This window comes from Sinocyclocheilus rhinocerous, unplaced genomic scaffold (assembly GCF_001515625.1).
Source record: "Sinocyclocheilus rhinocerous isolate Xijiao unplaced genomic scaffold, SAMN03320098_v1.1 scaffold1223, whole genome shotgun sequence".
Taxonomy (NCBI): domain Eukaryota; kingdom Metazoa; phylum Chordata; class Actinopteri; order Cypriniformes; family Cyprinidae; genus Sinocyclocheilus; species Sinocyclocheilus rhinocerous.
This window is the reverse complement of record NW_015641045.1, coordinates 521,160-535,566: the sequence shown is the minus strand read 5'-3', so window position 1 is coordinate 535,566 and position 14,407 is coordinate 521,160. Positions and strand designations below refer to the sequence as shown.

Below are 14,407 nucleotides of genomic sequence, written 5' to 3'. Positions count from 1 at the left end.
TTTTTTAAAGAAGTCTCTTCTGCTCATCAAGGCTGCATTTATTTGATCAAAAATACAGAAAAAAAACAGTAATCTTACAATTATTAGTTATTACATATTACAATACAAAATAATGGTTTCTATTTTAATATACTTTAAAATATAATTTATTTCTGTGATGCAAAGCTGAATTTCCATCAGCCATTACTCCCGTCTAAAGTGTCACATGATCCTTCAGAAATCATTCTAATATGCTGATTTTTTATTAGAATTATCAATGTTGGCAACAGTTGTGCTGCCAATTATTTTTTGGGAAACTGCGATACTTTTTCAGGATTCTTTGATGAATAAAAAGTTAAAAAGAACAGCATTTATTCAATTCATCTTTTCAAGAAATATAAATATTTGCTATCACTTCTTATCAATTTAACACATATCCTTGCTGAATAAAAGTTTTAATTTCTTTCAAAAATTGAAAGAATAAAAATGTACTCACCCCAAACTTTTGAACTGTGGTGTATATTGTTAGAAAATATTCTATTTTAAATAAATGCTGAACTTTTTAACTTTTTATTCATCAAAGTATCCTGAAAAAAAATGATCACAGGTTCCAAAAAAATATTAAGCAGCACAACAGTTTCCAGCACTGATAATAAATCAGCATATTAGAATGATTTCTGAAGATCATGTGACACTGAAGACTGGAGTAATGATGCTGAAAATTCAGCTTTGCATCACAGGAATAAATTAGATTTTAATGTATATTAAAATAGAAAAATGTTATTTCACATCGTAATAATATTTCACAATATTAAATTTTTTTCCCTGTATTTTTGATCAAATAAATGCAGCCTTGATGAGCATAAGAAACTCCTGAAAAAACATAAAAAATCGTTCTGATCCCAAACTTTTGAATGGTAGTGTATATGTACATTATGCACAACTACTTCTTTTTTTATTTCATTTTTTTTTTTTTAGATATGTACAGTATGCAAAATTACAAAAACAAATTATTTTGTACAGCTAAAACAAAATATATGAATATAAATTATATACATGTATATACAGTGAAATTAAAATAGTCATGCTGGTGTAATTTTATCAATATTAGAATGTTAGGATCAAAATTATACAAAGTTGGTCAATTGTGCTAATTATTTTTCTAAAGGCTTGAAAGAGATATTTTAACCAAAAAAGAAAGAAAATTCTGTCATCTTTTACTCTCCTTTGTGTCTTTCTTCTGCAAAACTCAAAAGAAGATATTTTGAAAAACGCTGGTGTCCAAAAAAAACCTGGACCACCTAGTGACTTTCATTATTGAACAATAATGTTCTTCAAAATACCTTTGTTTTGTGTTTTCCACAGTAGAAATAAAGATTGTAATCGCAGGCGGGTGATCAAATGATGACAGAATTTCAATTTTTTTAATGAACAGTTCCTTTAAAATGGGCAGGTAATATGGCTGCAAACACCCAGGTAGCTGTTCATTGAATCTTTGACTAAAACCTGTGTGTGTGTGTGTGTGTGTGTGTGTGTCATAGTGACCCCACCTTATCCAGACCTGTTCCTTTCATGACTTCCTTCCTGCTTTTAGGGTTTTATCGTTTCCTCTAGGAGAAGGTAGTTTAAGAGGGCTGTCTGATCGGTTCTTGTGCGATGCATGTACTAGATCATCAATTAGGGTCTGTTCTGATGTACTTTAAAAATAGACATGTATCTGGTGGTGTCTGAATGCCATTTTGCGATTGATAAAGCATCATTGCATTCTTGTAATGTAACTTTGCTGGACAAAACGCAGGGCTAAGAGTGAACGTGCGAGTGCATCGGTGTGTGTGTTTGTGCATGAGAGAGCGTGTTTGTGAGCGCCTTGATTGGCTTGTATGTTTTCTTTTCCTTTCATGTGTTTTTAGTCTCCAGTGCTTTGTTCCTTTTATAATTACAGCAGTGTTCTCCTCCGAGAGCTCTGGTTGCCGCGGTGAGGAGCACACACACATACGCACACACTCCCCTCTCTCCTGCAAATACCCATTAACGTGTAGAGCGAAAGCTGTCTGTTTATACCTTTTATACAGGGCCACAATTAAAACAGAGCAAGATCAAAAAGATATTGAAGTTTTCTTTTGGGGGGATATGGTTCTAAAATGCAGATTTAGATATTGATGGCAAGACTTTTTTTAATCATTAGGGAGACGGTGTTCGTTAAAGCTACCTCAGCGATTCAGTGCGCACACACTCATATTGCCCCTCTTTAAAGAATTGTATATAAGGTAATGTATGTAATTTTGTCAGCAATCAGAGTTGCAACAATAATGGCTGTTTTCAAACAGGTTTCCAGCAAACACACCATTGGTCAGGCAAACAGATAGTCCCGCCCCCAAACTCACGCCATTGGTTGAGCCAGTTATGCAGTGTTAAGATGTTGAAACAAACTCTCCGTCAAGCGATCTGTGCTATTTATCGTTAGTGCGTTTTTATATTGTTCTTATTAGTAGAATTCGTATAATAATAATAACAATAATAATAATAATATCTTCTCAGTATTATTGTTAGTTTTTTTTTTTTTTCAATTTTTTACAGGAACACTAAATGACCAAAAAAAGCACCAGCGTATACACAGCTATATATAAGTATAGTACTTCAGTCTGGCGAGTAAACAAAAAAATTTACTAGCCAATGGCGATTCAGTTGCCAAGGTGTCCGTAGAGGGTTGACTAAACACTTGCTTATAGATGTTTCAGCATATGAATATGGGAAACACTGGTGAAATTGCACACTTCAGCTATAAAGATGAACGAGGTCTTTTAAATGAAGGCCTTGAAGTGATCTGCAGGCTTTTTGTGCTGATTTTAAGGGATCATCTCCGGAATAGATACTATTGAACCTGAAGGCAAGACGCTACAGGCAAAAACATTGTTTTTTTTTATGCAATAGTCAGTTTTGTGATGTTGGGCTGGTAGGTTGTTTGGCTTTTCATACCATTTTATTTAAACATAACATTTAAGAAATCTTGGTGTGTCATGATATCTATGAGTTACTTTTTCTTATCCTATTTACCTAGGCTGTCTTGCCTTAATTGGTAGCCAAAGTATTGCTTTTAAAAGTATCAATAAAAGATGTTTAAAAAGCAAGTATAAGTGCACGTGGGATTGATATCCATAGGTTCAAGTGAATACGTTTGTCACACTGGGGCCTCTGAATGAAATTAGTGCATGCTTACGGTAAGTAACCGTGATGCATCTGTTGCATCTCTCAGTGTGGGTTTGTTGACTGATCCAGACCTCTTTTTCATTCCAGGAGTCAGTGGTCTTGGCTTCACCACTGTGGTGTGTGACGGCCTGGGGAACCACCAACGTGGAGCTGTCCTCCTTCAATAAACACTCATCGCCCCTGCCTCACGGGTGTGAAATTATAAGCTCCTCGGACTCCCTCATTCACATTTTACAAGACTCCAGGTTATTAGCCAAACAAGGCGTGCATACACTTCCCCGGTGCCACAGTTTTCACAGCCGAGGATTTGGACCTTTATTCTTGTTCGCCCCGTTTTTTCACCTCTCTACCCTCCTCATTTATGTCCTTCTCTCTCAGAGAGCCCGCGGACAAGGTGTTACAACAGCCTGATGTGAAATAGGGTTTGACTTGAGTGAAAAATCAGGTCGAGATCGTGCCCCCCTTTCCATCCATCCGTCCTCAGCGCCGCTCCCTCCTGCCTCGCACCTTTCATATGCACTTTCATTCAGATCTCTCTCAGAACAAGGGAAAATGGTTTTTGCCACGTCCATTTGTTCTCGAAAGAGGAGACAAATTACAAATGTGCTCACGAGCCTTTGTACTTGAAATGGCTTTTTCATACGCGGAGAGGAAACTGATGAAAAGCGTCGAGCACATCAAAGTGGTTTGACGCCGGGGCCGATTGAAAGGTTTCGAAAGTTTCGCCCTATCGCAGGTCGCCCCACTCTCTTTCTAGTCCGATTTTAGTTATGGGCTCATTTGAATTAAGCTCGCCCGTCAATTAGCATGACTTTTACCCCTGCTCGCTGGACTTCAAGGGCGTAGAACTTTCCTAGCGCTGCATGTTGTGTGAAAGCCTGGCATGCTGTTTCCTTCCTTTTACCAGCAGCTCGTAGGAAATGGTTAATGGCCTGCGTTTGGCAGGATGGGGGGGATTGGAGAGGTATTTTACGGGGAATGCATCATTTGTATATTTTCCCAAGGTTTTAATAAACTTATGCAAAAAAATGTTTGCCATTCTTAATGCAGTCAATCAATGAGGAAAACATGATATCTATTAGTTTCATTTTTATTTATTTTTTATTCTGTTTACCTTTTGTTGCTTGCCTAATTCCAACAGCCTTTTTTTTTATTTAATTGCTATGATTAAACTTTTAATATTAGTTAAACTAGACAATAATTGAGTATATAAAAAAAGTATTTTCTGTGAATTCTCTTTGTAGAATGCGACATACAATATTTTACAGTGTTTGCAAGGTAGCGTAATATTGATATTCCTAAATAGGGATGGCTAAATAGGTTCTAAACCTAATTAATTCAGCCGCGAACTGCTTAATATGCAGATTCAAACTTTGCGTTGTGGATAATTTCAGTCTGTGCTCTCTGTTTTTGGTAAAATTTATACTATACTATTAAGCTTTGGAAATGTCCCATAGACTCACAGTGATAGAATGGTAAATTGACAGTGATATCATCATTATACATGTGCATAATCAATTAGGATTATTCTTCATTTTGATATCAGATTTCATACTGAATTTTGATATTTGTTGTGATAAAGGAATTGCAAATTTTGTTGATAGCAAGTGTAGCATTATGTAGCATGCATGGTATCTTTCAAGACTACTTGAAGAATATAAACAAACAATATTTTTGCAATCACGCATTTAACTTCCTACACTCCAAAAAACTGTCAACATTTGGTTTTTCCAGCAATATTTCATTAGGGGCCAAGTACAAGTTCTTCTTCTGCGGGAAAGTTGTGAAATTTGGCACACTGATAGAGGACAGTCCCAACATTAACCATAGCAAGTTTGGAGTCTCTACCTCAAACTCTTTAGCGCCACCACTTGTCCGAAGTTTCACTCATGTTTATGCTAATAACTTTTGAACCATAAGACACAGAAGGAAATTTCTTTTTTTCCTCTGAATCCTTGGCTCATGCCGAGTCGAATTAATACCAAAAGGTTTAGTTTTTTCGCTATTTTTAATTGTTCGAAAAACCTACTTTTTCGAACCCATCCTAGACTGTTTGTCTGATTCTCACCAAAATTGGCTCAGATCATCTTCAGACCATGCTGGCAAAACGTTATGGAATTCAAGTTGATTAGTCAAACTGTTCTCGAATAACGTACGAACAAATTTGACGAAAAGCAATCAAAAATGGATCTGAGGCTGTATCTCCGTTAACGGTTTTGCGTATTGAGACCAAACTTGGTGTGTGTTATAACAAGCATGACCTGAGACTATATGCAGTGTTTCGGCGTTGTGCCACCTAGTGGTCAGGAGATATGAAAAATGCATATTTTTGCTTATAACTTCTGAATGGTTTGGCCAAAAATCACAAAACTGTTGTGATGCAGCATGCCGAGTGGAATGATACCCAATTTTCCCATGTCAGCCATTTTGGGCGTCGGCCATTTAGAATTTTGTAGTAAAATGCTATATATAACGCACTGACGTATCGTTACGAAACTTGGTATGCTTCTTCGGCGCCATGCCCTGATGGTACTCAAAAAGTTTGGCTTATAAAAAATTATAATGAAATTTCTAAAAATGCTAATAACTTTTGTTTACACTAGCCTATTGTAATGAACTGGTTTTGTTAGATTCCTTGGATCATGCCGAGAACATCGATACCAATTTTGCCATAATTGGCTGAACTTTCTATCCGCCATTTTGATTCATGTTGAAAACCTACTTTTTCAAACTCCTCCTAGACCGTTAGTCCGATTTTCACCAAATTTAACTTGGATCATATTCAGACCAAGCTGGCAAAAAGTAATGGATTTCGTGCTGATATACGAAAAGGTTTTTGTTTAGCGCATCAACAAATTTGCTGGAAAGATGCCAAACTGCATCTGAGGCTGTATCTCTGCAAAGCTTTGACATATTTACACCAAACTTTGTATGTGCCATTGTCATCTCACACTGACTAGGCCACATAATTTCGGTAAAAGCGCCACCTATTGGTCAAGAGTGATAAACCATTCATTAACCATTAATTATGACATTTCCAAAAATGCTAATAATTTTGATTGCATTAGCCTATTATAATGAAACTGGTTTCAAAATATTCCTTGGGTCATGCCGACAACATAGATATCAATTCGGCAATTGTGGGCCGAACTTCCTGTCCGCCATTTTGATTTATGTTGAAAACCTACTTTTTCAAACTCCTCCTTGACTGTTGGTCCGATTTTCACCAAAATCGAATCAGATCATCATCAGACAGTGCTGACAAAAAGTTATGGATTTCGTGTTGATAGACAAAACCATTTTTGTATAGCGCCGCAACAAATTTGAGGCATAATGCCAGATTATGTCTGAGGCTGTATCTCTGCAAAGCTTTGACATATTGAAACCAAACTTTGTGTGTGCCATTGTTACCTCACACAGAACACACCACATCGAATTGATAACAGCGTCACCTATTGGTCAAAAGTGATAAGCCATTAAATCATATTACGAGAAGTTATGTTTATGATTTTTCAGCCATTTTGCTTCAAATCATCCTAAACTTGCTTTAATTACTCATTGTTGCAGTTGGTCTGATTCTCCATGCCATGCTTCGCTCCTCATTTTGCCTTTGGAGTGCTTGGCCCCTTAATTGCTGCTTGCAGCTATATTTGGAAATTGGTTTTGTTTTCCTAAGCTTACCTAAATCTATAGGCGCACTCACAGCGTGTGTTGCATTCATACGCACACATACACAGCAGGTGAACTTTGACTAAACAATGGTATATTTTAACGTTTAGAATTTAATGGATGCATTATTAATTGATTAAAAACAAAAAATTACTGTCATCATTGCCCATATACCATATTTGTTGTGCAAAAGTAATGTAACATGCTCAAAGCCTAGTATTACTGCACCTTTGCACCTTTATTTTGCAAGCACTGCTGTTTCCTTCAGGAAATGCAAATTTAGTTAGCCTTATATGGCATGCATAGTATTAAAACATGCAGGCCGTAAATGTACCCAAGACTACTTGAAGAATATAAACAAACTATATTTTTGCAATTGCATAGTGGTAACTTTTCAAAAGGTACACTTTTGTACCTTATTTACTCCCAAAGGTGCATATTTGTACCTTAAAAGTACATATTAGTACCTTTCAAAAGGGGACGATACCAGAGACAACTTTTGTACTTTTTTTTCAGAGAGAGTGCATGTCAAAACACATATATAACACTTCTAAAAAGTTCTATACTTATATTGAACTTTTCTGTTTGTGCCTGATTGAAAATGAACCATAAGAGAAGAGATGTGCGCCGATAAGCTAATTAAATGTTTGAGGGGACCATGAGCAGACGAGTGGAGGGCTGAGCAGCTGAGATGATGAAGAGTGTGAGAGTTAAACTGAAAGAGCTAAAAGAAAGAAAGGAGACAGAGGGGATTAAGCTGTGAGAGAAAAAAAGGGAGGGGGAGAGAGAAAAAGTGTCTATTTGTGTGTGTGTGTGTGTGTGTGTGTGTGAGAGAGCGATGCAGTGCACACTGGGAGTTAAGGTCCAACACGACGGCTAAGCTCCTCAGGGGGACTTTGGGCAATATCCTGTTAGAGTGGAATGCAAATCTGTGTGATTGTGACCAGGGGCCTGGCACCACAGTTCACATACGCACGCCTGCCTCCCTTTCTCACTGTCCTCCTTATCCCATCAAAAGCCCTTTTTACCTGTCAGGTTTTTTTTCTCTTGCAAACATTTATAGAAACTGGCATGTTCAGTCCAGGTACCTCCGAAAAAAAACCATGCACCGAGCCACCTGATGTAGCACGGTTTAGTGAGGCCCAAGGGGGGCGCCCGTGGCAAGACTGACCTGAATAGTCTTCCAAGCAAAACTACCATCAGGATCTTTAGAGCATCTGCAGAAAAAGGGCCAAGCATGCCTCTTAAAGGAGAAATTCACCCAAAAACCAGTGTTCACCGTGTGCTTAACCGTATTTTGTTCCTAACCCTCATTTATTATATGGAACGCAAAACTGCGTTATCTCACGTAGTATTTTTGTGTTGTTTTCCAGTATAAATATCTAAACATTATTAAATCAAGATACATTTATGTGGGAGGTAATTACTTAAGATAGGCCCTATAAAGTCTTGTTTTCTGAAAAATTTCTGGAAAATGAGTTCATGCTTAAAGCAAGAATGTTAAGTGAGTTAATGCTTTAAAACAAGAAATAAATCAAGAAAAGTAAACTCGAAGGGAAATCAAGATTACTTTTATTATCCCAGATATTTGTTATGCAGATATTTTTTCTTGTTTTAAGCAAGACCATTTTGATTTTTTTTTTTTTTCTTCAGAAAACAAGATCTTTGTCATTTTGCTTCTCATACATGTATCTTGATTTTTTTTTTTTTAAGATATTTGTACGGAAAAGTGAAAAAGACAATACTAAAAGCAATAGTAAATAGCAAGAAATTATTTTTTATTTTATTTTATTATTTGACTATGGGTCTAAAAAGCTATGAATGTGTGTATGTGCTATATTCTGAGTCTTCTGAAGTCATAATATTTAGTTTTATGTGAGGAAGAAGACTTAATCTCTTCCACTCCACTGTGACTTTCAAATCTTATGTGCTACCGCATATTCAGACCTTTTCATAGTACTTTTTTTTTTTTTTTTCACTTTAGCAGCTTGTCAGTCCTTGATCAGTCCAGGCTTTCATTGCATGGAAAAGAGCAGCATGAACCTCCTTCAAAAATGCTTTGGACCAACATGAGGGTGAGTGAAAGATTTTTGGCTAAACCAAGCCCTACTTTATTGCATCTCTGTTGTCTCACATTCTGTCATTTTAGTGCAATTAAAGAAAGCTCTTAAAGCTGAGATCTGTTGCGTGGTTTGTGACTTTTCACTCCGGAGGTGTTTGGTGGGGTACGTTCCAGGCTGGAGTCTGCTTTAGGTAACCAATAAAAAGCTGAGACACTTTCATCTGTGGTTGATATTGTTCAGTCATCTTAGTCATGCGTTCCTCTCCCACGTCTTCGTGAGTCACGCCGGCTCTTTTTTAGGTCAATCTCATTTAAATGACCACCAGGAAGAAGTGGGAACCCGGTGGTTTACAAACGGACGTTTATGTGGAGGAAACGTTGCTGTTTTTTATTAGAAAATACCAAAGGAACCGTCTGGGACGCTCTTCAGAAGAGTTGAGAGGCTCCGTTTCAAAGGGCCTCTCCGTTGGCAAACTCTGATAGGAACTGATCTCAAGTGCATGTTGGGAAGTTTGAGTCTAATGGGTTAATTAGCTCCGAGTGTTGCTCTGTCTGCTGAGATTTAGCCTGCCGATGTCGTAACATGACTGTTTAAGGGGGCTGATCTCTGCTTTAAAGCAATATTCTGGGTTAAATACTTCAGTTCTGTCAACGGCATCTGAGACGTGCTGTTGATTCAGTAACACACTTACAGAACTTAAGCGGAGCCTACAGGCCGATTGCTCTGGAATATTTAAAAACATTATTTTGGTTATAGCATTTACAGGTTAACTTTGATGTGTTACTGAAATAAAGTATATCAAATCAGTCTCATATGAACACATGCAATGACTTTAAAACAGTGTAGCAGTTGCACATTCATTTGTGCTAATAAGTGGATGAACTTTTGTGTGTTATTATTGGCATAATTTATTTCATGTAAACAGTGCTTTATAGATAGTTATCAAATGTTTATAAAACAGTCTCATACGAACACATGCAATGACTAAAACAGTGTAGCAGTGGCACATTTATTTGTGCTAATTAGTGGATAAACGTTTGTGTTATTGATGTCATTTTTTCACGTAAGCATTTTTTCAGTGCTTTATGGATAGTTGTTAAAGTAAAAAAATCCATTAAAAATATTTAAAAAAATATATAAAAGTCAAGTTACATTTACAGGTTACAGTAAAAAAAAAAAAAGTTAGTTTATGCTTAAAACAAGAAAAATCAACGTATTTTTCCGTTTTCCCCTTTTCTTGTTTTAAGCATGAACTCACTTAATTTTGATGAGATATTAAGCCCTGTTTACTGAAAAATGTATCAAAATTAAAGCGAGTTTAGGAAAAATAAACTTAACTCAAAGGGTCAACAGGATTATTTTTCTGTTTTCCCCTTTTCTTGTTTTATGCATAAACTCACTTAATTTGGATCAGTTTTTCAGTAAACAAGCAGTGTTTGAAACAGTATAATAGTGGCGCATTTAACATTCATTCATGCTAATTGCTGTAAACAGTTTTAATTTGTTTTTACAAACTGAGAAATGAGTTTAAATCACTTTTTCATTATTGACAGCTGCTGCTCATTGAGCTTTACTACACTTAACACAGAATATTGCTTTAATGAAATGTGGGTGTCTATCTTTACTTTTTCCCACTTTTTTGGTATTTGTTTGCTCTTGTTTTGCGTTTGTTTTTAAATTGGCGTTCGCCACACTGCAGTTAATTGGATTGAGCCGCAGAATCCCAGATTTGGAGTCTACTCCAAACAGAAGCACTCTTCAGAGTTGACTTGGTAATTCGGTCCAGCTCTGTATGGTTTTGTATGGTCTCTGTTGCAAAACAGCAGCAGCACTCCATGCCCTCAGCCCCTGAAAGGAAGCCCAGGGCCATGCTGGTTAGTGCAAACTCCCCGAGGATCAGAGCAGGAAGAAAACAAGCCGAGAGAACATCCTCTGGTGTGATTGACACGGCGCTGGCTTGTCAGCTCCAGTCTGCTTGTGTCTAAAGAGATGGCTTGGGAAAATCAGTTGAATGAAAACACACCGTGTGCAATGTTTAGCTTGTTTTTAACAAAATCCAGTGCTCTGCGCAATGGAAAGTAAGCGATGCACTGCACTGGCCAGCTGCGAGTTTGAGTTTTCGCAGTCAGCTTAATCATCTCCTTCTTCTCTTCATCCTACACTTTCCACACAGTTCAGAGACGCCAACGGACGACGCTCCCTGTGTTACACGGGTTGCTTGGAAACCGGCGCATTGGGAGCGTATAGTGCAACACACAGAGGCACAGGATGCAGTACACACAGAAAAACACGCGCTCAAAGCCCACGTGTGGACAGCATCCTCCAGACGCTCATGAAGATGTCCCACGGATTTCTGCTGGATTTTACAGTGCCGGATTTTGGCTGTCTGTTGGTAACAAGAGCACCATTGTGTGATGTGATGTTTCGGTTTGAAGTCAATGAGTTATGTACACATAAGAATGTAGACTTAATATATAATTAAATACATTTATTGCACTCCAAAAATATTTGGGCCTAAATTTAAGATGTATGTATTTGAATTGCATATAAAATTCCCATCCATTTGGACACGGTTTTAGCATAAACAACCAAATAAACTTTGCATGCATCATATAAACATGTGATGCATATTTGTCAGTCATGCATAAATAAAGCAGGTAAGAAACCGCTACGATTTCTGCGCTCAAAAAAATCATGCTATTGTTTATTAACTATTTGCAACTATTTGATTTTTAAATAGTCCTATTTATTAAAATTGCTCAGAATCAGCATGAATCTGTTCATTGTGAAAACGTAAAAAAGCATAAACATGGTTAAAATATAGCTAACTGTGGAATATTCATGTTAAAACGTAGAAACAAATTGGATTTATTGATGATAAATATATAAATCTGGATGTTGTGCATTTAAAACATTAATTTCATTAGTATTATTACAGAAATCTAACTGGTTTCATTTATGTATGCCTGACAAATATTCATCACATTGTTTATTAGATTATGTTAAAACTGTTATCCAAATGGATGTAAATTGTATAATTATATATATTATTACGTATAATTATATATAAGATAGTATTATATACTGTATAATAATATATCATTTTGATAATATATATATAATTATTAATGCAAAGAATATATAGAATTTATTTATTTGTGCAATGATGAAAAACTGCCCCAGCTGACGTAAAAAGGAAGTCTGATTTATTTTAATATTTTGACAATTCTTGTCAATAAAAAGAGATACAAAAATGTGTTCCATGAATGTGATTTATTTTCAATTATTTATATTATCGTATTTAAATACTATTTTACAAATACTGCAGTGTTTTTGATTATGTTTCATAAATTAGTGTTTTTAGTTATATTCATGCAGTAGTTAAAGTTTTCTGGCTTTTATGGTGTCACACTTAATGAGACCTTCATTAGGAATGAAGATCAGCTGGTTCACTTCCAAACTGTTTTCCCTTCCAGTCAAGTGTCTTATGAACACTTTGCGAATCAATTCAACTGAATCGTTCAGTTCAAACGGCGGTTTGTTCACAGATCGGACCTCACTAGTCTATTTTATTGACCTTCCAACCAGTCAGACCTGTGAATATGTGCCATTAGCTGTAAGAAACTGAACACTAAAGTGAACTTCTGTGTGCTTGCAGGTTCACACAGCCCTTCGGTCACAGCGTCCCGTGGACGGATCAGAGATGTCATCTGGTTGTCTCAATTTGTGGAGTTTGGACTTTGGCCGGCCTCACCCCCTCCAGCTCAGAGGATAAAGCCGGATCAACATCACATCCCTTCTGGTATCCATGGGCTCGAGGAGGATACAGACACTTCCTTTCTGCTCCGCATCCAGTGCAAAAAAAATAAGATGATGAACTGATAAAGGTGAAAGTTGCATTGATGAGGTTCCTGAGGTACAACGTGTTTGCTGCTGTTGACTCCTGTATCATGGGTTTCCATTAACTAAAAGCAGAAGATTCGGGCTTTTCTTCATCCCCTAGGGAAATAACAGACCTTTTCATTTCAACAACCATCTAATTCACCATCCTATTGTTATGTCTTTATTCTTCATGTATCCCTAGTTATTTATTTGCGTCTGTATATTTGTGTGCTTGTCATAATTACGCCCATAACCAAATCTCCACTCAGAGCAAGTTCTAGCTCCCTCTTTTAATCAAAGGATGTACTGTAATCAGATTTGTGGAGACGTTTTCCTAATGATGTTTACTTCAAACGGGTTCTAGTGGCTCCGAAATGACTCATAATGATCCTTGGCAATAAGTTATATTATAGAGGAAATTGAGACTTTAAAGAGCCATTTCAGAGAATGGGCTTTCTGTATTAATCACTGACTTTGTTAAAGCATAGCTTCCAGAGAAATGAGCTGTCAGTCCTCCACTCCTGAACACTAATGGTGGACGCCGCCGCATAAAGTGTTCAAAGTGTGTTATTCTAAAGAGCCGTTTCCATCATTTAGCTTTTCTCATTAAGACAGTTTAATATGTTTTTGTTTCCTTCATTTATATTCAGGGTTTTTTTGTGCACAGACTGATGGGTCCTTCTGGCTGTGGCCTTGGAAAGTCATAGGAGGATTTACTGAAAGTTTTGCAGGGATGCAGTGAAGGAAAAGATCTATGAGGAAGATTGTTATGGAAAATTAATCTACATATCAGAAATGCTGTACTGGTTAATATCAAGCAGGCCCTTTTATTTCTGGTTTTAACATCTGTTAATGCGTCTCCTGTTATTTTGAGGGACACTGATTTCATAACTATACATTAGCCACTATTTGCATGTCGATAAAGCACATGTCCACAGGCACAGCCTTGATCCCAAATATACTTTTTATCCTCAAGTATATATATACTTCTTAAATCGAGTGTGTGCATTATTAGTTATTAGCATTATTTAAACATGTAGAAATCCTCAAAACAACAGTTTTTCTTGTGCAGCAACACTGTATAAAATGCTAAGACTTGTTTTCATAGACTGTATCTTATGAGTGTATTTTGTCTTGCTGCTCTGGCAGTTTTTCTCACTTGCTTTAAGAATAAACAAGTGAAAAAAAAAAAAAGTGGGATAAAAAGACAAAATACATTTACAGTCTGTGAAAACAAGTTTTAATATTTTATAGTGTTGCTCATCTTGTTATAAAGATATTTTAGGTATTTTAACTGGGAAAGTGATTAGTGCTGTCCAGTTGTAATCTATGGAAGCTTATTTCATCCATGTAATAAAAAAAAGGTAATTGCGACTTTTTATCTCACAATTTTGAGATTATTATTGAGAACAATTATGTTTTTTCCTCATAATTCTGAGTTTGTTATTTCGGCCGTTTTTTCTTGCAATTCTGCGAAAATTGTGAGATATAAAGTCAATTGCTAGAAAAAATTTCAGAACTTTGAGAATTGGAAAATTGAGAAATGGGAATTGCAACTTTATCTCACAATTCAGACTATTGTTTCTTGCAATTCTGACTTTATATCT

The 14,407-nt window shown here is 36.4% G+C and overlaps 1 long non-coding RNA gene across 1 annotated transcript in view; it reads left to right on the top strand.

The window, feature by feature from the left end:
• LOC107754427 (uncharacterized) overlaps positions 1–13,849 on the top strand; it is a 17,824-nt gene extending 3,975 nt beyond the window's left edge. The window contains exons 2-5 of the long non-coding RNA XR_001641585.1: positions 3,274–3,431; positions 8,840–8,930; positions 11,092–11,310; positions 12,577–13,849. This is a non-coding gene — a long non-coding RNA (uncharacterized LOC107754427). The remainder of the gene's footprint in view (positions 1–3,273; positions 3,432–8,839; positions 8,931–11,091; positions 11,311–12,576) is intronic.
• Positions 13,850–14,407: the final 558 nt, after the last annotated feature.